The sequence below is a fragment of the Mytilus edulis genome, chromosome 10 (genome assembly GCF_963676685.1).
Source record: "Mytilus edulis chromosome 10, xbMytEdul2.2, whole genome shotgun sequence".
Lineage (NCBI taxonomy): Eukaryota > Metazoa > Mollusca > Bivalvia > Mytilida > Mytilidae > Mytilus > Mytilus edulis.
The window spans coordinates 11,336,202-11,362,064 of NC_092353.1; the positions used below are offsets into that span (position 1 = coordinate 11,336,202).

General features: G+C 33.4%; 1 long non-coding RNA gene across 1 annotated transcript; it reads left to right on the forward strand.

Moving 5' to 3' along the window:
• Positions 1-17,269: 17,269 nt before the first annotated feature.
• Positions 17,270-21,847, forward strand: LOC139493399 (uncharacterized). Its single transcript, XR_011656993.1, has 2 exons — positions 17,270-17,404; positions 18,660-21,847. It is a non-coding gene; the product is annotated as an uncharacterized lncRNA (long non-coding RNA).
• The last annotated feature ends 4,016 nt before the right edge of the window (positions 21,848-25,863 follow it).

A 25,863-nucleotide genomic window follows, 5' to 3' on the forward strand; every position in this document is an offset into this window, starting at 1 on the left:
TGGCGTAAATATAAAATTTAAATACTGGTTTCTATGATGAGTTAAAACTTAAAATGCAACCACTGAGTCGACGCCATTGCTGGTAGAGATTTATTTCCCCGAGGGTATCACCAGCCCAGTAGTCAGCACTTGTGTTGACTTGGCTTATCATTGATAATATTATAAATTAACACCGTTTTGAATTTTTGAAAAAACTAAGGTTTTTCTACACCAGGAATAGACTGCCTTACCTGTATTTTACAAAACTACTAGGAATGTTATGTTCTCAATGTTCTTCAACTTCGTCCTTTATTTTGGCCTTTCAATCATTATTTTGATTCGAGCGTCACTAATGAGTCTTTGTAGATGAAACGCGCGTCTGGTATTTATGATGAGTTTTTTTTTGTGTTATGCCGCTACTGGATGACCCCCCTAATTGTTTGCCTTTTTTTTTTAATTTTGAGCTCTAGTTTCAGATTTTTGAACAAAGTGCCCTTCGATACATAGCGCAAAAGAAGAGCCTGTTTCTCTTCTACAAGACCTATATAGTCATACCCCGTGACACCCCTCATTATCTTTCTCTAGAACTCCTGGAATAGGCCGACCTTACCCCCATTTTTTGGACATTTTTTTCGAATTTTGAGCTCTAGTTTCAGATTTTTGAACATAGCGCCCTTCGATACCTAGTGCAAAAGAAGTGCCTGTTTCTCCTCTACAAGACCTATATAGTCATACCCCGTGACACCCCTCATTATTTTTCTCTAGAAGTCCTAGAATAGGCCGACCCCCCTATTTTTTTGACATTTTCTTCAAATTTTGAGCTCTAGTTTCAGATTTTTGAACATAGCGCCCTTCGATACCTAGTGCAAAAGAAGCGCCTGTTTCTCCTCTACAAGACCTATATAGTCATACCCCGTGACACCCCTCATTATTTTTCTCTAGAAGTCCTAGAATAGGCCGACCCCCCTATTTTTTTGACATTTTCTTCAAATTTTGAGCTCTAGTTTCAGATTTTTGAACATAGCGCCCTTCGATACCTAGTGCAAAAGAAGCGCCTGTTTCTCCTCTACAAGACCTATATAGTCATACCCCGTGACACCCCTCATTATTTTTCTCTAGAAGTCCTAGAATAGGCCGACCCCCCTAATTTTTTGACATTTTTTTTCAAATTTTGAGCTCTAGTTTCAGATTTTTGAACATAGCGCCCTTCGATACCTATTGCAATAGAAGCGCCTGTTTCTCCTCTACAAGACCTATATAGTCACACCCCGTGACACCCCTCATTATTTTTCTCTAGAAGTCCTAGAATAGGCCGACCCCCCTAATTTTTTGACATTTTTTCCAAATTTTGAGCTCTAGTTTCAGATTTTTGAAAATAGCGCCCGTCGATACCTAGCGCAAAAGAAGGGCCTGTTTATCCTCTACAAGACCTATATAGTCGTTCCCCGTGACACTCTCATTATTTTTCTCTAGAAGTCCTAGAATAGGCCGACCCCCCTAATTTTTTGACATTTTTTTCAAATTTTGAGCTCTAGTTTCAGATTTTTGAACATAGCGCCTTTCGATACCTAGCGCAAAAGAAGCGCCTGTTTCTCTTCTACAAGACCTATATAGTCATACCCCGTGACACCGCTCATTATTTTTCTCTAGAACTCCTGGAATAGGCCGACCCTACCCCCATTTTTTGGACATTTTTTTCGAATTTTGAGCTCTAGTTTCAGATTTTTGAACATAGCGCCCTTCGATAACTAGTGCAAAAGAAGCGCCTGTTTCTCTTCTACAAGACCTATATAGTCATACCCCGTGACACCCCTCATTATTTTTCTCTAGAAGTCCTAGAATAGGCCGACCCCCCTAATTTTTTGACATTTTTTTCAAATTTTTAGCTCTAGTTTCAGATTTTTGAACATAGCGCCCTTCGATACCTAGCGCAAAAGAAGCGCCTGTTTCTCCTCTACAAGACCTATATAGTCATTCCCCGTGACACCCCTCATTATTTTTCTCTAGAAGCCCTAGAATAGGCCGACCCCCCCAATTTTTTGACATTTTTTTCGAATCTTGAGCTCTAGTTTCAGATTTTTGAACATAGCGCCCTTCGATACCTAGTGCAAAAGAAGCGCCTGTTGCTTCTGTACAAGACCTATATAGTCATACCCCGTGACACCCCTCATTATTTTTCTCTAGAAGTCCTAGAATAGGCCGACCCCCCTAATTTTTTGACATTTTTTTCAAATTTTAGCTCTAGTTTCAGATTTTTGAACATAGCGCCCTTCGATACCTAGCGCAAAAGAAGCGCCTGTTTCTCCTCTACAACCTATATAGTCATACCCCGTGACACCCCTCATTATTTTTCTCTAGAACTCCTGGAATAGGCCGAACCTACCCCCATTTTTTGGACATTTTTTTCGAATTTTGAGCTCTAGTTTCAGATTTTTGAACATAGCGCCCTTCGATACCTAGTGCAAAAGAAGCGCCTGTTTCTCCTCTACAAGACCTATATAGTCATACCCCGTGACACCCCTCATTATTTTTCTCTAGAAGTCCTAGAATAGGCCGACCCCCCTAATTTTTTGACATTTTTTTCAAATTTTGAGCTCTAGTTTCAGATTTTTGAACATAGCGCCTTTCGATACCTAGCGCAAAAGAAGCGCCTGTTTCTTTTCTACAAGACTTTAATGGTCATTCTCCGTGACACCCCTCATTATTTTTCTGTAGATGCCCTGGAATAGGCCGACCCCCCTAATTTTTTGACATTTTTTTCGAATCTTGAGCTCTAGTTTCAGATTTTTGAACATAGCGCCCTTCGATACCTAGCGCAGAAGAAGTGCCTGTTTCTCCTCTACAACCTATATAGTCATTCCCCGTGACACCCCTCATTATTTTTCTCTAGAACTCTTGGAATAGGCCGACCCTACCCCCATTTTTTGGACATTTTTTTCGAATTTTGAGCTCTAGTTTCAGATTTTTGAACATAGCGCCCTTCGATACCTAGCGCAAAAGAAGCGCCTGTTTCTCTTGTACAAGACATATATAGTTATACCCCGTGACACCCCTCATTATTTTTCTCTAGAAGTCCTAGAATAGGCCGACCCCCCTAATTTTTTGACATTTTTTTCAAATTTTGAGCTCTAGTTTCAGATTTTTGAACATAGCGCCCTTCGATACCTAGCGCAAAAGAAGCGCCTGTTTCTCTTCTTCAAGACCTATATAGTCATTCCCCGTGACACCCCTCATTATTTTTCTCTAGAAGTCCTAGAATAGGCCGACCCCCCTAATTTTTTTAAATTTTTTCAAATTTTGAGCTCTAGTTTCAGATTTTTGAACATAGCGCCCTTCGATACCTAGCGCAAAAGAAGTGCCTGTGTCTCTTCTACAAGACCTATATAGTCATTCTCCGTGACACCCCTCATTATTTTTCTCTACAACTCCTGGAATAGGCCGACCCCCCTAATTTTTTGACATTTTTTTCGAATTTTGAGCTCTAGTTTCAGATTTTTGAACATAGCGCCCTTCGATACCTAGCGCAAAAGAAGCGTCTGTTTCTCTTCTACAAGACCTATATAGTCATTCTCCATGACACCCCTCATTATTTTTCTCTAGAACTCCTGGAATAGGCCAACCCTACCCCCATTTTTTGGATATTTTTTTCGAATTTTGAGCTCTAGTTTCAGATTTTTGAACATAGCGCCCTTCGATACCTAGCGCAAAAGAAGCGCCTGTTTCTCTTCTACAAGACCTATATAGTCATACCCCGTGACACCCCTCATTATTTTTCTCTAGAACTCCTGGAATAGGCCGACCCTACCCCCATTTTTTGGACATTTTTTTCGAACTTTGAGCTCTAGTTTCAGATTTTTGAACATAGCGCCCTTCGATACTTAGTGCAAAAGAAGCGCATGTTTCTCCTCTACAAGACATATATAGTCATACCCCGTGACACCCTCATTATTTTTCTCTAGAAGTCCTAGAATAGGCCGACCCCCCTAATTTTTTGACATTTTTTTCAAATTTTGAGCTCTAGTTTCAGATTTTTGAACATAGCGCCCTTCGATACCTAGCGCAAAAGAAGCGCCTGTTTCTCCTCTACAAGACCTATATAGTCATACCCCGTGACACTCCTCATTATTTTTCTCTAGAAGTCCTAGAATAGGCCGACCCCCCTAATTTTTTGACATTTTTTTCAAATTTTGAGCTATAGTTTCAGATTGTTGAACATAGCGCCCTTCTATACGTAGCGCAAAAGAAGCGCCTGTTTCTCCTCTACAAGACCTATATAGTCATTCCCCGTGACACCCCTCATTATTTTTCTCTAGAAGTCCTAGAATAGGCCGACCCCCCTAATTTTTTGACATTTTTTTCAAATTTTGAGCTCTAGTTTCAGATTTTTGAACATAGCGCCCTTCGATACCTAGCGCAAAAGAAGCGCCTGTGTCTCTTCTACAAGACCTATATAGTCATTCTCCGTGACACCCCTCATTATTTTTCTCTAGAACTCCTGGAATAGGCCGACCCCCTAATTTTTTGACATTTTTTTCGAATTTTGAGCTCTAGTTTCAGATTTTTGAACATAGCGCCCTTCGATACCTAGCGCAAAAGAAGCGCCTGTTTCTCTTCTACAAGACCTATATAGTCATACCCCGTGACACCCCTCATTTATTTTCTCTAGAACTCCTGGAATAGGCCAACCCTACCCCCATTTTTTGGATATTTTTTTCGAATTTTGAGCTCTAGTTTCTGATTTTTGAACATAGTGCCCTTCGATACCTAGCGCAAAAGAAGCGCCTGTTTCTCTTCTACAAGATCTATATAGTCATACCCCGTGACACCCCTCATTATTTTTCTCTAGAACTCCTGGAATAGGCCGACCCTACCCCCATTTTTTGGACATTTTTTTCGAACTTTGAGCTCTAGTTTCAGATTTTTGAACATAGCGCCCTTCGATACTTAGTGCAAAAGAAGCGCCTGTTTCTCCTCTACAAGACCTATATAGTCATACCCCGTGACACCCCTCATTATTTTTCTCTAGAAGTCCTAGAATAGGCCGACCCCCCTAATTTTTTGACATTTTTTTCAAATTTTGAGCTCTAGTTTCAGATTTTTGAACATAGCGCCCTTCGATACCTAGCGCAAAAGAAGCGCCTGTTTCCCCTCTACAAGACCTATATAGTCATTCCCCGTGACACCCCTCATTATTTTTCTCTAGAAGCCCTGGAATAGGCCGACCCTCCTAATATTTTGACATTTTTTTCAAATTTTGAGCTCTAGATTAAACAATGACATAAAAGGTGCGATATTTTACAGGGTAGGACTACTTTTACATACGTTCTAAATTGAAGAGGGTGCATAGGTGGCCCTACACCTACAAATAATCCGTTGATAGATGCATAGTTATTGTGGTACTGAATATTAACCTAAAAAGTTATGCGACTTGTTAAATCAATAGATTGGATAAAAACCATTTCAAAATTGAGTTTAAATTGCTATATTTTAACTGATTTTCTGCCTTTTTAAATATTTTTTTATTTAACGGCCGTTGTTGTCTTATTCTGTTTTTTGGTTTCTCGATATATCGCCTTATTGTTCGCTGGCTTATTGTTCGCTAGCTATTGTTCGCTAGCTTCTGCCTGGTCTTTCCAACCAAATGAATTATTGATGGTTTTGTTAACTATTCTACGGAAGCGTGTTAACGCCACAAAGGTTTACGTTATAACGCAAGTATTAGAAAAACGTTTTAACTGTGGCGCTAATACGCTTGCGTATAATTCGTCTGTGTTCTGTATTGTCAACAATTTTTGTTTATTGGTAAACATCAGTCATGTCTTCACTTGTAATGTAATCTACTCACTCATCTCTCATTCAATGAACCAGTGAGTAGTATTATATTACAAATTAGTCAAATCTTCAGTGGATTCTTGAAAAATAATCAACTGTTTCTTGAATAGATGACGTAACAACAATGGTTTAATTATCATATAATGTCTATGATGACGAGACCTGTGCGTGTAATACTTGTAATAACTATCAGAAGAAGCGCTTACGACTCCAATCTAAAATAGACTAAATAGGACCGCAGAATAATGATGAAAAATAACACATAAAACTAAAAGGGCAACGAGATTAGCCAAAAATGTACGCTTTAGATGACGACCTCCAAAGGGCATAACAGCGTACTTTGTTAAATGAGCATAACAATCAAATTGCCTCAAGTGTTTTTAATTGACATTGAGAACAACAGTTCTATATAACTACATTCCCTGTAGATTCTTCGTTCTGTTGGAGAGAAATCTTCAGCTTTTCATAAAAATGTTCTTTTGTATTGTATGGCAGATTGTCTTCATTTGGCCATTGGATATAAATAATTTTAAACCAACTACTTTTAAGTATTTCTGACATATCGCTAACTTTAATATGCTGTCGTTACTAAGGAAGACAAATCCAAAACGCTTCTATAAGAATTTAAAAAACGTAAAAAGCGCGTTATAAATAACATTTCATTTGATCAATTCGAGGAACATTTTAGAAAACTTATGTCTAAACCTTACGAAGTGAATGTTGGAACGAGTCATACTCCAGAAACAGTTTTTGAGGAACTAGATCTTCCGTTTACAGAAAAAGAACTTGATTCGTGCATCAGAAAATTAAAAAGAGACAAGTCGACTGGTTATTATGATATAATGAATGAGTATATACTGTTTGGTAAAACTTTATTGAAATCTGTACTTTGCAAACTGTTCAACAATATTTTATGTTCTGGAAATTTGCCTGAAATATGGGTGAAATTTTAATTCAAATTTTTAAGAAAGGAAATCCTGACGATCCTGGAAACTACAGAGGTATTTCGTGTGTGTCGCATTTAGGAAAACTGTTTACGTCGTTGATTAATTCAAGACTTATAACATGGTGCAAGATTAACAACACTCTGACAGATGCACAATTTGGATTTCGTCCTGGATACGGCACTTCTGATGCCATCTTCTGTCTTCATTCCCTGATTTCTAATTCATTAAGAAAAGGTAAACGCTTATATTGCTGCTTCATCGATTATATTAAAGCGTTTAATAGTGTTTTCATGTAAAATTGTGGTTGAGATTAGTTAGATGCGGCGTTACTGATAAACTTCTTACTGTAATTAAATTTATGTATTCTAAATTGAAAACTTGTATAAAGTGTAATGGAAAAATTTCAGATTTTGTTTATTGTAATACTGGCTTGGTGCAAGGGGAATCTTTATCCCCTTTATTATACTCGTTGTATGTCAATGATATGGAGGTAGAGCTAATCAGTAATTGCTCTCAGTCATATGAATTGAAATCCCTAAAAAAAAATTTACTTATGTACGCAGACGACACTGTTTTATGCAGTGAGAACATAGATGATCTGCAAAATATGATAAATGCTGTAAATTCTTCGGCAAAGGAATATGGTTTATACATTAATATGTCTAAAACTAAAGTAGTGGTGTTTAGAAATAGAGGTAGTGTAAAAAGTCAAGAAAAATGGTTTTTGAATAACAACGAAATAGATATATGTGACAGTTTTGTATATTTGGGTATTCTTTTTAATTATAATGGCAGTTTTTTACATACACAAAACATGTTAGCCAATCAAGGGAGAAAAGCTGTTTTTGCTTTATGTAGTGAAATTGTAGATGAATATTATAACTGTGCTACTGTCCTTATTTGATACCTATGTATCTAGTATACTTAATTATAGCTGTGAAGTATGGGGTAATCATAAAGCCGATGATGTAGAGAAAGTAAATTTATATATTTTAAAACGAATTCTAAAGGTTAGAAAAAATGCTGTTAATAACATGGTTTACTGTGGATTGGAACGTTATCCAATGTATTATGAAAGACAATGAAAAATGATTCAGTTTTGGTTCAAATTATTAAATACTGATAACTGTATACTTAAAGCATGTTATGAAGATATGTTGGGGAGTTCATTTAATAAACCTAATGACAAATCGAATTGGGCTTGTTCAGTCAAATATATTTAATGTGACTGATGTACCCATATTTTGACTATTTTATTTAGTGTGTCTGTTTAGTTAACGCTTCAATGTAAATATAACGGAATTTGATGAGACTGTCATCAAAGTGAGAGGGTTAGCGATATAAAACCAGGTTTAATCCACCATTTTCTACATTTGAAAATGCCTGTACCAATTCAGGAATATGACAGTTCTTGTCCATTCGTTTTTGATGCGTTTTGTTATTTGATTTGCCATGTGATTATGGACTTTCCAAATTGATTTTCCTCTAAGTTCAGTATTTTTGTGATTTTATTTTTTATGTAGTTATGGTATTCATGATGTATGACTAACACAAAGCGTAAATAATGTTGAAATATTAATACATGAGTTAAAACAAAGAATAAAGGATACCTTCATTGCTGATGTTAATGCTCTTTTTAATAATTCATCAAAATGTATACTTTATAGATATATATATGACACAGATATATTGCAATTTTATTTAGATAGACCTGTTGATCAAATATATAAAACTTTTATATGTAAATATCGTATCGCTGCCCATAGCCTAAAAATAGAGACAGGCAGATATTGCAATGTAGATAGAAAAAACAGATTATGTACTATGTGCAATAACAATATTGTAGAAGATGAATACCATGTTATTCTAGAATGTAATAGATATAGTGATGTAAGAAAACTATACATTAAGAAATATTGAACAGATATATCATGTTAAGGAGGGGTATTTGCGAAAAATACCAGTCGAGAGAATGTTAAATTTCACGAGCCGTAAGGCGAGGGAAATTCATTCTCAAGACTGGTATTTTTCGCAAATACCCCTCAATAACATGATATATCTGTTTAATTACACCGAATGTTAATGTACTAAAACGCATTGATGATCGTGACGTTACAAGCGTCCAGTCGGATAGAGTATTTTTTGGCAAATACCACGGCAGAGAGGGTAAAAAAGGCATATCCTTTTAGCAAATACCCCGGCGGCGTTAAAAATGAACGATATTCATTTGATAACAGTTAATTGGTGAAAAATACACTGGATATTAACCAATCAAAACCCCGGATTCTTACATAAGGTGTAATTATATTGCCAATATCCATCCACTCTTAAACTTATACAGTTGTTATCAGTTCACAATGTGAAAGAACTTACTAATTTAGGTAAATTTTTGTTTAATATTGAAAAAAATCGTAAAATGTAGTTGCATTATTTATTTATGATATGATTTTTTTTTCATTCTCCGCCATACTTGTATTGTGTATAATTATTGTATTTATATTTCACTGATGCATTCAAAAAATATATTGTAAAATTGTATATTCTATAAGCTGTATTGCTTCTGAATAAAGTTTTATTATCATTATACCACTAGATAAAAACCATATATCTATATTTTTCCTTTTTGAACAAAGAAATTACACGACGGGTGCCGTATGCGATGCAGGGAATGCTTACCGTTCCGGAGCAGCTGATTTCACTCCCGGTTTTTAGTGGAGTTCGTGTTGTTTCTTAATTATCATCTATAACTGTTGGTGTAAATGTCCTTTGGTTTTGTGAGTCTTTGTTTACTCCTTGGTTTTGATTGTTATTGTCTTCTTATAAATATTGGACATTTTCACAATTCCATAGTACATGTTCTATAGTTTCTATTTCTTTCTTAATTACAAAGCTGACTATTTATGACCTTAATTAAACACAAAAATTAGTTTGTAGATAATAATCTATGATTTAATCTAAATTGTAACCATTGTGATTTTGTGTTACTAGAAACTGCAAAAGGAAGTTTGAAAATTTCTCTCCGTTCTAATTCATTTAGTTCCAAAATGTCATTCCACTTTTTCTGCCCATTAGAAACCACTTTAGGTATTTACATCCAACATATATCTTTAGTTCCCTTTATTCTTTTTTAAAATAGTTTTGAACAAAAGAGGGAATAAAAGATTCTGCGGGCTTATTATCTCCCCCTGAATACAGCTTCTTTGTCTGATTTAATGCTGACATGATACTATTATACATCATATTCCCAGAAATATCAAATTTGTCTTTAATTTCCCCATTGGAGAGAAACTTTCCACTTTAACTAATCACATCATTTACAAAAACAATACCTTTATTATACCAACTTCTATAAAATACATGTGTGTTATTGATTTTTTTTATTCTTATTCATCCATAATGGACTAGAACGAAAATATTCCCGTGTAGACTTAATATCTCTTTATCTACAAAATATTGCCATGCTTTAAATACATCAATCTAAAATTTGTTTTTGACGTTTGAAATAGTGTTTATTGTAAAACTATTTCCTAGTTTGAACAATTTCTCTTTAGTTACATTTGTAAATAAGATATTTAACCATTTACAGTTAGAACTAAACAATTTTCTTATCCATGTACATTTTAAAGCTATCATAAATAGATTAATATCTATCATCTTAAAACCACCTTCCTATAATCCATTTGTAACACTTTTGTTTTAAGTGGCTAGTTCCACAAAAAATAAAAAATAGCATCATTAATTTTCTTAATCATCTAAGCATTGGGTTTGGCAATGTTAAAAAGAGATGATTTAGTATAGGAAGAATAAGAGTTTTAACCACAGATATTTTTCCAATAACTGTTAAGTTTCTTTTAGACCATGTATTAAACAAAGTTTTTATCTGAAGATACCTATCAGTATAATTTAAGTTAAAAATTTTATCAAGAAAAATATCAAAGTTTACCCCTAACAACCTAAAAGAAGTTGACCCTCATGATAAATTTCTGTTCTGACATAAAATTTCTCTACTGTATTTTTTACTTCCAATCTATACTGCTTGAGTAATGGTAAGATTTATCTTTAGTCCAGAAAGTTTTGCATACCAAACTAGATCTAATAAAGATTCTTCCATAAATTCTTCACTTCCATCCAAAATCAGTGAAGTGTCATCTGCAAACTGAGATAGTTTATGTTCAACTTGAGAGATTTCTATACCCTGTATTTTCGATTTACCTGTAACATTTATTGTCAAAATCTCTGCACATAATATAAAAAGGTACGGTGATAGTGTGTCCCAGCCTCGTACAATACCAAAGAATTCTGTTAAATGTCAACCCTGAATCACTGCAAAGCTAATATTATTGTAAAGTACTTTTATCCAATTGATTATGGAATTCCCAAAATTGAAAAAAATCAGAACTGCTAAAAAGAAAATCCATGGATACTGTATCAAAAGATTTTTCAAAGTCTATCACCAGTAATAAACCAGGTATATCTTTTCTTCAGTATACTGCAAGATATTATATATAAGTCGGATATTATCTCCAATATAACGACCACTTATGAAGCCAGTTTGATCTAAAATAATAAGTTTATCTAAAATTATTTTGCACATTTGTGGATTTTAAGAGAGCATTTGGCCTTTTTAACTTTTTTTGATTCGAGCGTCACTGATGAGTCTTTTGTAGACGAAACGCGCGTCTGGCGTATATACTAAATTTAGTCCTGGTATCTATGATAAGTTTATTTAGAACCACTGGGTCGATGCCACTGCTGGTGGAGATTTATTTCCCCGAGGGTATCACAAGCCCAGTAGTCAGCACTTTTTGTGCTGACATGAATTGTCATTGATATGATTATATTTATAAATTTACTGTTTACAAATTTTTGAATGTTTTGAAATACTAAGGCTTTTCTACCTCAGGCATAGATTACCTTAGCTGTATTTGGCAAAACTTTTAGGAATTTTGGTTCTCAATGCTCTTCAACTTCGTACTTTATTTGGCCTTTTTAACTTTTTTTGATTCGAGCGTCACTGATGAGTCTTTTGTAGACGAAACGCGCGTCTGGCGTATATACTAAATTTAGTCCTGGTATCTATGATAAGTTTATTTGACACTGTTTGGAGAACAGGGTTATGGCAAAAGTTACAAAAATCTCACATTACTGGGAAAATATTTACAGTTATTTATAATATGTATCAAAATATAAAGACATGTGTTCGATATGGTAACCAAAGTTCAACTTTCTTCAACTGTGGTGTGGGTGTTAGGCAGGGTGAAAATTTATCACCGTTTTTGTTTTCGGTGTTTTTGAATGATTTAGAAAACTTTTTTGTGGAAAATGATGTAAAAGATTTAGAATATATTTCTAAAAACTGTGAAGAATTGTTACAAGTGTTAGTTAAAATCTTTGTAATTTTGTACGCAAATGACACTGTCATTATGTCTGATAGTAAGGAAGAACTACAACATGCACTTGACGTTTTTGAAACAATATTGTAACATATGGAAACTCAAAGTTAATATAGATAAAACAAAAATTATTGTGTTTAGTAAAAAAAAAAAGGTACGAGACAACTTTGATTTTCATGTATATGGTAATGCTATAGAAGTTGTAGATTCTTACAATTATTTAGGAATAACTTTTAATTATAACGGTAATTTTTGTACTGCTAGAAAAAGGATTTTTGATCAAGCACAAAAAGCAATGTTTGCTCTCTACAGGAAGATAAAACATATATCATTGCCTATTGATATTCAGTTACAACTCTTCGATGCTGTAATCGCACCTATATTATTATATTCATCAGAGGTTTGGGGGTTTGAAAATAAACAGAATATTGAGAAAATTCAGTTGCAATTCTGTAAAAATATTCTTTGTGTTCGGAATAGTACACCAAATTTTATGGTTTACGGGGAATTAGGTCGGGTCCGTTAGATATCACTATAAAACTTAGGATGGCATAATTTTGGTGCAGAACTATTAAAACAGAGAGCAAACTGTCAAATATCCTTCTAAGACTTATGATTAAACTACATGAAACTAATCCTACCAAATTTAAATGGATTCAATATGTAAAATTTATATTTGATGATACAGGTCTTAGTTTTATATGGAACGATCAATTAGTTGTAAATATTGATTGGTTAAAAAGTATGATTAAACATGATCAGTACTATCAGCATTGGTTTTCGCAGATACATAATGCATCTAGGGGTGAATTCTATTCTTTATTCAAACTCGAGTTTGGTTTGGAACCGTATCTATTGCGATTATTACCCAAGGACAGATATTACATATCTAAACTTCGATGCTCGAATTTGAAGTTACCTATTGAGACGGGTAGATGGGCGGGGATCGCGAGGGAAAATAGAATATGTACATTATGTAATGAGGAAATAGGGGATGAGTTTCATATATTGTTTACCTGTAAAAATGCTGATGTTTCTGCTCTTAGATCAAAGTTTATACCAAATTACTATGTAATGAATCCAAGCAAGAACAAATTCACTGGCTTGTTGTCTATATGTAACGTACAAGTTCAAAGGAAATTATCAATTTTCGTGAAGTAAATCATAAAATACTTAATCTGATTATACCAATTGTCTTTTAAAATATACTATGCATTTGTGTTTCCTGTTTCCTGTTTCCTGCATTTCGTTTGTCCTGTATTATCTTATTATATTTGTATATATTGTCCTCTTGTACACAAGTATGTGTCTAAGGTTATGAATAAAATCTTATAAAAATCATATTTCGTAAAATATGTCAAATGACACAAATTTAAAAGCAACACTCTTTTTGAAATTAGATAAATTGATTCAATTTCGACTTGATTATATAAATGATTGTTTGAAGATTAGTAATACAGTCACTTGAATAGCATTTAAATGAATATGTTTTTTCTGCTTTGTATCAATTTGATGAGTTAAGCTGTTCTAAACAGATTTATAGATTGTTTGTACGTTTTTATAACAAATTGAATATGCGATTATTGAAATGAATACTGTGGATGCAGTCATTCGTTGGATACTAATTTCAACGTTTTTCATGGATTCAAAATTCAACGAATTATAAATTTTCTAGCAGGCTGTATTCAGACTTTGGTAAAACAACGAAATTACTTATCCACAAAACCGCAAGTTTTCCAAAATTCACGAAAGATGGTACTCACGAAAATAAATGAATTGAGAGTATATCAGGTCAAATGTCACTTATTTGTCACTATGCTACAATTTATAATAACCTAGTAATTGTTGAAAATTTTGAAATATCAAAATAGTGTATGATTTTGTATTATTCATGCATATAAGCCACAGAATAAAAATTAGGTCACATAACTTCCTCGTTGTTAAATTTTGTCAAATGTTTGTAAATTGAAATTGAGAAGATAAAAATCGGTAATGTTGTGCCCAAGGACATTTAAGTATTAGTGTAAAGACATAATTTCTTTGCTGTTTTATGTAGGTTCTTTTCAATTAAACGAAATTAAATAGAAAATGTATGTACATCTACATTTAGTTGAACAAGTTTATAATAGCTATATATGTCATTATCGAAACAACTATTTGTATCTAAATATTTGAAAAAAGAGTTGTTTGGTAATTATATGATTGTACAGAAAAAATTTTCGAACACATTTTCCCTTAAAAGACAGAATTTTGGGCATGGAACACGTTTGGGGTAATCTGAAGTAATGTTGCTTAAGGATGTTCGCTCCTCTTGGTTCCTATTTTTTGCCAAATTGGAATCCTCTAGTTTTATATATGTAGTGTCATTACAAATTCTGCCCACTAACTCTACTGCTGCCCACTAACTCTACTTCTGCCCACTAACTCTACTTTTCTTATCATTAATTAAGTAAATATAGTTAAAAATGTCATCTTTAAATATCTTATGAAATCCTTGTTATTTTTTAGAAAAAGGTGTGAGTGTTAAATCTATGAAAAGTCTAATTGTATTATTTCCCGCCTTTTCAATAAGTGTTATACCTCAAAAAGAAGTACACGAACCCTTCATTTTTTTCTAAATAATTTAACATATTAAAACAGTCTTTCTAAAACCTTGATATTTTAAAACAGAGTAGCAAACATGCGTAAATCAGTTTCGATCCTTCTCTTTGATTGATTGTTTTATTGATTGTTGGTTGCCTAAGGTCCAGTGGAAAATATTTCATGCATATTCAGGACGAGAACAAGTTAACAATAAATACAATAGGTAGGTTGTTGTAATAGAGGCCCTCTAGGATGATGGTCGGGGAAATTTGGACTGCCACTGGAAAATGAGGGTATATTGGATAGGGACAGAATTTTTGCCTTGCAACAGGCCACCTACAGACCCCTCAAAGAGTTGTCGCAAGGGTTCTTAACGTGCAAAGAGCGTGGCACTCTCTTTACACGAGGCATCGGATTTAACGTCCCCCTTCTGACCGGACGTGACTGCGAACTTGATACATCCCGCACAGCCAAACGGACGCCCCTCTTCGGCAAGCGTTTTACTTCCGGTCGGGAGAAGACCAAGTGACCATATTTCTATACCCAAGTCACTCTTGGGGTGCCTTCTCTTTGCATTACAGCGTTTTGCAAATGAGTCAAGCATTTCCAGTTATAACGAACAAAACGCTGTTATTACTATCTATTTGTTCTACTTGACGTTATCTCGTGTTCAGTATTGCATCTATCAGTGAAAATTCCCAAAATAATAAAAAAAAAACCACACTTTAATACTTAAACTGTGTATACTAATCATTACTGAAATATTAAAACACAATTATAATTGCTCATCAGTCTTTTTAATGTAACACTTATTAATTGAGTTGAGATAAAGTGTTCATTTTTTCATTTGTATTTTGTTTTTTGGGAATAAATTGTAGAAGTGTCCACCAACAATTGTTACCTGATTTTTTGAATATGTAACACATTCTACATCTTGATTTTTTGATTTCTTCCTTTTTAAAATCAATATTTTATTACACATAAAAAACAATTGATAGCTGTTGTCTTATTCTAAATTTATGTTATAGATTGCCTCTGTATTTTATTGGTCTACACTATGTTTACAAGAGTCTTATGAAATTTACATCAGTAGGGTCTTGATAGATTTTAAAACTTATTACCGATCAATTCTTCTAACGGGAATTATGTTTCTTTGAAGTATAATTTACATCAAAAATTGCATTGTTAGAATTGTCACGCCAACATACTTATTAAGCCATATATCAAGATAAAAACCCTTCGTATCCTTTGTGTATTGAATAGTTTTTACATTTGCAAAATTAGAAGATTGTTTCCCCTACTTTTCTTGTTCAAATCTGCCAATAATAACCATATCAACCAATTTTATATTCTAAATTTGTTTCCATCATTTTCATCAACCATTTTCATCCTTAATTTTGTCATATTTTATATTCCTTACGTCGTAACTACAATCCCCTTCCCTTTCATGAATGTGACCTACCGAATTAGATTATTTATCGGATTTGTTATCACATAAACAACACGACGGGTGCCACATGTGGAGCAGGATCTGCTTACCCTTCCGGGGCACCTGAGATCACCCCTCATTTTTGATAGGGTTCGTGTTGTTTATTCTTTAGTTTTCTATGTTGTGTCATGTGTACCATTGTTTATAGATATAGGAAGATGTGGTGTGAGTGCCAATTAGACAACTCTCCATCCAAATAACAATTTAAAAAAAAAGTTAAACCATTATAGGTCAATGTACGGCCTTCAACACGGAGCCTTGGCTCACATCGAATAACAAGCTTTAAAGGGCCCCAAAATTACTAGTATAAAACCATTCAAACGGGAAAACAAACGGTCTAATCTATATAAAAAAAGGACAGGTGCAAACATTTGCAGCGGGATTAAACGTTTTCATGGATCAAAACCTTCGCCCTTTTTCTGAAACAATAGCATAACATTTCTCTTTTTGTCTTTTTCATTTTAGGCCATGGTGTTGTCAGTTTATTTTCGATTGATGAGTTTGACTGTCCCTCTGGTATCGCTCGTCCCTCTTATATACAGACCTTTTACTGTTTATGTTTTGGTGGCCGACAAAGAACATCATTGCTTTGTTTAACAGTTTTTTTTGTTGTTGAAACAAATACCATCTGTTTAGGGTTTCTGACTTCGTAAAATACAATGCATTCTATTAAGTTTATAAGAGAAAACGTCAAAGCAGCAGCAACTAAAAACCAAACAGTTCTGTGGAAGGTTTGACACAGGAAGAAGTGGTAACTAGAACGCTCACAGAAAGGATAAAATCTCATGAGGTACGGAACATAGCTAAAACGCTTGATGGATGATTTTGCAGCTCTGATAGAAATCATTTGTACAGTCTTTATTGTATACTAGAATGATCTAAAAAGGATTATGTAAAGGTCCCCACGCATATCTATTACTAAATTTTCCATGTTAAGATCGTTAGAGAGAGGTTAAGCTTATTTGTATAGTACAAAATATGTTAGGTCAACCATTGTTAAACTTTAAGTTTGAATCGCAATAGAAAACCAGGAAGCTAGAGTTTATATAATATGCTGTGACTGCATACACTGAAATAAGTGATTTTCTCATTAAAATTGAGCTCGCAAAAAAAAACCCAAACAATAATCATGAACATCATAAAAGTTGGACTCTTTTGGATTTTAATCTCCTTAATAGAAGGTCAGTTATATATGCTTTGATAATACATTTAAATTGACAACCATGTAAAAGAATACTTTTCAAATCAAAACTTATGCCTTCCAAGTGGTACTTAGAAGGACAGCTATGTCTAAAAAGATATGTGCAACAGCTAACAAGTTATAGAGATAAACTTTATAGAGATACCTAGAGGTATAGGGGGAGGGTTGAGATCTCACAAACATGTTTAACCCCTCCGCATTTTTGCGCCTGTCATAAGTCAGGAGCCTCTGGCCTTTGTTAGTCTTGTATTATTTTAATTTTAGTTTCTTGTGTACAATTTGGAAATTAGTATGGCGTTCACTATCACTGAACTAGTATATATTTGTTTAGAGGCCAGTTGAAGGACGCCTCCGGATGCGGGAATTTCTCGCTACATTGAAGACCTGTTGGTGACCTTCTGCTGTTGTTTTTTTCTATGGTCGGGTTGTTGTCTCTTTGGCACATTCCCCATTTCCATTCTCAATTTTATAAGGTCAGTTGTATGTTTTCTAATATTAAAACATTTCGCTTTTGAACATAAACATCTTACTTAATTAAGAAAAACAAAAAAAATACTTTGATCAGTACTCATTTTACAAGGTGTTCAAGTTTTTGAAACCTAAATCTTTAAACTTGATTGGATAAATATGTGTCCAACAGCTAACAAACTATGACAAAAAATAGAGATATGTCACCATCGTTTTAGTAGAACATAAAGATACTAAAACATGCTAGCTGTTTTCATTATCTCGTAGAAACTCAAGTATGAATAAGGAGATGTGGTATGATTGACAATGTGACATCAATCACAAGACATAAAAATGATAAAGAGTGTATGAAATCGATTTATATATATATTTATGATAGACCAAGGTGGCAAGATGAGGAGTACAGTATGTTCCCATGATTATTTCAACTTGATTGAAATACACGTCCTCTATACGAAAACAATCTGCTCTTTGTGACAAAAAAATACATTCTCCATAGAATTTTTCTGTTCGAATGAACAAGCCAACAAATAAAAAGTCGTGTAAGAAAAATTAGAATGATCTCAACACCCAATATTATATGTTAGAAAAGCTACAGGTAAATCAATTAACAGATATATACTTTTAAGATGATTACATCTACAAATATCTCATCTTTGGACCCATGACCCTCAATGTTCAACAATAAACAGTTATCTAACATATCTTATTAATCATCAAATATATATAAAATGTATGTTAAGACTAATATTTCTTTACTCTTTCAGTTCAAAGTAATAGCAATAAGACGAAATGCATCTCGCAAAATACAAATGTTGATTGCAGACATTTGGGCCTGACTATGATACCTAGACACTTACCAACACATGCAACAAGTATGGATTTAAGTAGTAACAGCCTTAAAATGATCAGAGGGTTTACATTTCAGTTTTTCAAAAACATCACCGATCTTTATTTGGGATATAATGTAATACAATCAATCGATACTAATGCTTTCTATGGGTTGCATCGTCTACAAAGTCTACATCTGGAACACAATTTCTTGCAGGCTTTTCCCATTGGTATGTTCGATAAACTTAAGTGTTTGCAGCATCTTTCGATTGAATACAATAAACTACAAAATCATCATGATGACCAAATATTGGAAATGTCAAAGATTCTATCACTGACGAACCTTTCCTATGACATATATCAAGATTACAAGTTTCCAAGCCAATGGTCTACATTAAGTAAATTGAACCGTTTGGCGATTTTCCCTAGATCGTCAAAAGTGCAATTCAACAAGGAGATGTTTGCACATATTAAAATGATGTCAATCATGTCTTTGCATTTAGACAGGGTGCCGTCCATATCAGATGATTTTTTTGAAAACTTTCCTAAATTAGATTCAATATCATTATATTTAGGTGACGGTTTACCTAAAAATCCAATTGATCAAGTATTCAGATCTTTTGAGGTATTGAAACGTAGGAACATGACAAATATTGAAATTGCACACAGTAGATTTGATAATGGGTTTATTTTAAACCGGGAAAAACTGCAGTATTTATGGTCAATTTGCCTGAAACGACTGACATTGCATGAATTATATATCAAAGACATATCCTTATATGCGTTGCAAATTTTTTCTGTGCGAAGCACTTGTATTGAGTACCTAGAGATTTCTAAGAATGTTTTGTTGGATCGAGGAGTTTCTTATGTTTTTATTTTGCCGAACTTTAGAAATTTAAAAGTTTTGAAAATTACAAGCAATTGGCATCATTCGAGAAGTAAACGCTCTCAACAATCAAGATTAATTAGTTTCGTGTTACCACAAACTCTTGAAGAGTTGTATATAGGAGATAACTTAGCTTGGGATATGGCCAACATTAATATTATAAACGGTCATAATCTTCGTGTGTTGAGCTGTAAGAATTCTGTAATCTGGTCATGCGAAGGTAGTTTCGTTGGAGTTATAAATGTAGAGTATTTTGATATGTCTGGATGGACATGCGAAAAGTTGTCAGTAGACTTGTTATATGGTTTCCCAAATTTGCAGACATTGAAAGCAAGTGGGTCACGTCTAGGAAAAGGATTTGTAAACATTGCTGGAGCTGGGTCTTTCTTGAGTAAGAATCTGAGATTGCATGATATTAATCTTTCGTCTAATAAAATGAATAGTATACCAAATGGATTATTTCTGCGCCCGTTTGAGCAGTTAACATCAGTTAACATGTCGTATAACAACCTCAAAATATTTCCAAAATTTCATGCAAGTATCAAAACATTAAAAATAATTGATTTGACCTTTAATAGTTTAACATACTTCAATACCGAACAAATTGAACGAATAAAAAGGCTTGGTGAAGTTGACATATTCTTGAGGGGAAATCCCTTTCAATGCTCCTGTAAAACATTACAGTTTTTAAAGTGGCTTGGTCAATCAAAGCGAGTACCGGATATTTCAGATTTAACCTGTATAACTGAAAAGGCTTCACGTATATTTATGTCTGAAGTTATTTCCAATCTAAAGACATTTGAGATTTCATGCAAAACCAAATTCTGGTTGCCGTTTGCCGTGTCTATAACGTCCATTATCATACTTGCCATGATATTAACCGTCGTATTCTTTCGATATAAATATGCTGTTGAGTACTTTTTATTACGGATTAAAATGAAAATGAGAAATTACAAAGGATTGAAGCATGAATATACGTATGATGCTTTTATATCACATAGTCATACTGATTTGGAATGGGTCAAACAGTTCCATGATAGTGTAACTAGTATGGGATTCGAATTATGCCTAGACGCTAAGGACATTATTGTTGGTAACGGTATTGCAGAAAATGTTATGAAGGCCATCGATTCCAGTAGAAAGGTGATATTTATTATAACTCATGATTTCTTAAAGAGTACTTGGGGTTCGTATGAAATGGAAATGACCCGCATGCATGCTTTTCAGAAGGGAAGAGAAGACATGGTGATTGTTGTTGTAAAGGATGAGATAAAGGTAACTGATATGCCAGATATATTAAAGAGTATGTGGTTTAAAATTACATGTATTCAATGGCCAAACGATGGAAACCTGCCATACAATACGAAAGAAATATTTTATGAAAAGATGAAAATGTCTCTCACAAAAAAGGAAGAAACTTTAACATATTCTAGAAATTCAGTTATATAGCGGGTTTGCCATAATTTCAGAATAATACTAGTGTTCGAATTTCGAAACAATTCTTTGATGAGTAGCAATCATGTTTATATAGATGTTACAAGAAAAATAACACAAACAAAAGCATGAAAGTGGACAAACGCAGGCTAAAACTTTTATATACATGTATTCGTATTCAAAATACTACTTTTAAGTTTATTAAACGGTATACATGTTGTCTAATCGTATGCTTGTATGCTCTAAATCGTCTATCAAATGAATTGTTTTATTCTTATTGATTGTGCTATACATTAAAATTATTAGGTCAATAACAGGACAGTTTAGTTTGAGGCTGAGAAACTGGGTACGGCGATGTTCTACCGAGGTCTTCCCCTGTTTTGCGCCGAGTACAACAAAGTTTATATTTTTCTGACATTGACCTAATATTGATTTTATACTGCAACTTAACTTAATGACTTGATGTCTTTTTTAATCGTAACACAAATGTCAAACTTATTTTCATCCCCTAATCGACCCCTGATGGAGGAGAAAGTATTCCATTGTAAAATTGACATTATACAAAATATAGCTATGTAACCATGGTAACTATATTTAGGAAATAAACACAACTAGTTTCAGTATCAATCGTTTTTGTTTTTTTGTTTAGCATAAGCCTATAATAGTATCAGATACTATATTAATACAATAAATTGAACATAAAGAAATTATAAGTTGTATTGTTAAGGGCAGAATAATATTCGCGTTTGATATTCCTAAATGATATAAGGGATGTTTAGCACATTTGTTTACATTTAACAAAAAGAAGATAATAGAACAAAAGTACCCTTTGAAATATAAAACTGACTTTGTTATTGTAATTTCCATTACTAGTATGTCACTATTAGTTTGTGTTTTATCTTCCTGTTATCAATGATAATTGTATTTGAATGTGCAGATTATAATACTATTTTCTTTGTACTTTTAATTAGAGCCCGAATTTCGGTATTACAAAATTTTCAGTTTAATATTGCTTATAGAATTTTACCAAGAAATTCATTTTTATTTCATTGCTGATTTTAAGAAGTTAGAAACTAAGGAAAACATGTTCATAATTTTGGGAATTTAATGTTGAATAAAATTGTTTGCTATGAATCCTATATAGAAGGATTAAATATTATGACAGTTTCCTACATCTCAACACATACAAGTCATTTTTGTTTTGTGTGTCTGAGGATTTTATCAAGAGTAATACAGTTAAGATCATGTTTTGACTATTCAACTAATATATATATATATATACACATGTAAAAATATATTGCCAACAAAATAAAGCATTATAGGTAAGACTAAAATATCTGTGTGTAGATGGGAACTAGTGCTACCTACAGCTGTACTTACTGTTTAATGTTAGGTCCGTGAGGCATTATAAACGTTTTCACGGTGTCTACGGGTAGGATTTTATAATACTATATAGAGTTTTGCATTTGAATGTATTAGTATTGAAAGTGTTCGCAGTCACGTCGTAAGTTTGTCACATTAGTTTAAATGTTCCAGACCATTTTAGTATTTGGACCATATAGGTATTTTTCAAATCTAAATGCGAAACGTTTCAATAATGCAATACAACAGTGATGGTAAAATAAACATGTATCATTATATTATTTAATGATAAATCTGCTTCATTTTTAGAACTTTTTGTCGAAATGACTACTGATGGTAGTTTGAATAACAAAATTTATGACAAACACGATGATTTTAATTTTCCTTTAGTCAACTTTCCATTTCTGTTTAGCATCATCCCAGCGGCACCAGCATATGGAGTATATGTGTCTCAATTGTTACGTTACTCTAGAGCTAGATACGTTGATTTTTTGAACGAGGAATACTGCTTTCTCAAAAGTTGATAAGACAGGGCTATGAATCAATCAAATTAAGGTCATCACTCAATAAATTTTACGGTCGCCATCATGAGCTGATTAGCCATTATGACAAAAGTGTGTCAGAAATCATATCTGATATTCTCCCTCAGTCATAGTAACCTTCCATCATTACAGAACAGAACAAAGAAATAACACGACGGGTGTCGTATACAGTGCAGGAAATACTTACCCTTCCGGAGCACCTGATTTCACTCCCGGTTTTTAGTAGAGTTCGTGTTGTTTCTTATTCATTATTTATAACTGCTGATGTAAATGTCCTTTGATTTTTTGAGACTTTGTTTACTCCTTGGTTTTGATTGTTATTGACTTATTAACGTTAGATATTGATGCCACAGAAAGTTTTTTCTTTTACACTAAGTGTTTGTATTACTAACCTATTTGAACTCAATTGATAGGAAATATTAACTTTTTAATTTGATTTGACATTGTTTTATTTGAGATTGTTTTAATAGAATGTTTTAGTATGTAACCCGAAATTGTTTTCCCTCAACCGATTTTATGACTTTTGAACAGCGTTATATATCTGTTGCCCTTATTGTATATTTGTAAATAAATTTTTGAGTTTATTTTATTTATGTTTCTGTTCAACCAAAATCTGATATTAGAATCCTGAAAATACGATATGCTACAATACTATCCACTACACTTATCAGAAGGTGCCGACAACGACCCTCTCCTATTACACGTACATATGTGGATCTGCTAATTGAAATATTGGAGACAATTACGTCCACACGGTACAATAGCTTTGCTGCATTTGCACGTCTTGGTTGTTCATGATCCTTTGCAGTTTCATTTTCATTTTGGATAGATAATCGGCTATGACCATATGCATGAAATATGTTTACTAGTAAAATTAACTGGGTTAAACTGGTTTTCCTTTTTTAATTATCTTTTAATGATTATAATATACTAATAATCAAATGTCATTTGATAGCGTAATTTTAATGACGTGACAACTATAATTAAAAGGCCACGAAATGACAAATGCAAAACAGATTCAAACGAGAACACTAACAACCTAAATTAATGTATGTACATAAAGTGAACGAAAAACAGATATTTATAAAAAAAGAAGATGTGGTATGATTGCCAATGAGACAACTATCTACAAAAGACCAAAATGACACAGACATTAACAACTATAGGTCACCGTACGGCCTTCAACAATGAGCAAAGCCCATACCGCATAGTCAGCTATAATAGGCCCCGATAAGACAATGTAAAACAATTCAAACGAGAAAACTAACAGCCTTATTATTGTAACAAAATGAACGAAAAACAAATATGTAACACATAAACAAACGACAATCACTGAATTACAGGCTCCTGACTTAACACATCAACAAACGAAAATCACTAAATTACAGGCTCTGATTTGGTACAGGCACATACATACAGAATGTGGCGGGGTTAAAAATGTAAACTTCCCCTAACCTGTGACAGTGGTGTAACAGTACAACATAAGAACGCATTATCAAAATCAATTGAAAAAGTCTTAACTCATCAGATTGATACAAAAAGAAATACATCTAACAAAAATACAGAATGGCCGGGTACTTGTATATTCCAAACTACATAAAGGAATTACTGATATAAAGGTACTCGCATTTACTGACAGCTAGTTTAAAGCCACTATCAACTAATAAATAAAAATCCTGTATCAGTACTCATCCAATGGAGTTATCGTAAAGACTTCATAAACAGTCAGAGAAAACATGACCTTGTTTAATACTAACATACGGGTATCGACAGATTGAAGTTACGTCTTTTTGTCTTTTTGTTTTATTCATGCCATGCGTTTGTGTGCTTGTACTTTTGATAATCCAATTGATAAGGGATTTTCCATCGAAATTGGTATTTTTGTATATAATTGTTTGTTTGAGATCATGAAGACTGAATTGTTGTTATCAAGAGAAAACATGCAAAATTGTTGTTTAATTCAATATATATATATATTAACACCTGACCCTCTACATGCCTCTCGTTTCATAAGCACTCCTGGTCTTTTAAATTTTGACCTTCAGCGATCTTGATGAAGTTAGACTCTGCGTGATCATCACCTAGGATGAATAGAATTTATAAATCGTCATTATCGTTCTTTAAATCCAATATATTGAAGTTAAACATTCCTATTTTTAATGGCTTAAATGCTCAGATTACAATTGTGTTATACGATATCATTTAAATGTAATTAGAGTATGAATGCGGAAGTTTGAAATAAAGAAACCCGTTTAAAAGTACATCAATGAATTGCATGTAGGGGTAAACATTATATAAACAAGGAAGAATACTACGGTTGTTTTTTATATGTCTTTTGATTGAGTTAAGCCAATAAGATTGATATGTTATATTTTTTCTTATAATGTCACACTATTGTGTCAGCCTAGGGCAAAGTTTAAATTACATGAAACATAAGTTTAATTCACATGACACATCATATTGGTTTTAGTGTTTCCTTTGAACAGGTCTTTAGGTGTTGATGACACAATCATAGGACGTCATGTTTTATACAGATATCGTTTGAAATCAACTTCGTCAATCTTTGTGATTTTACTTTTTTTTCTCTCAGTTGTATATCTTTCTGTATAAGGAAACAAACGGTTGCATGCAACTTTTTTTGATACCACGATACACACAATGTAATAAGATTTTAGTTTAAGTTTTAAGTATTTTCACGCTTTCAGAATAAAGTCCGAATTGTATTACAAACATATATATACCTTTGAAGTAAAATAATGATGATAACGATATTTGCACCCATTCCAATCCTTTCATTGTTAAATTGTCGAGGATTTCATGGGTAAAGATAAATCACGAAGACACATTTTCTACACTATATTATGCAGTCTCGGCAAAAAATAACTAACAACCTATGAAAAAAAAAACAATTAACGA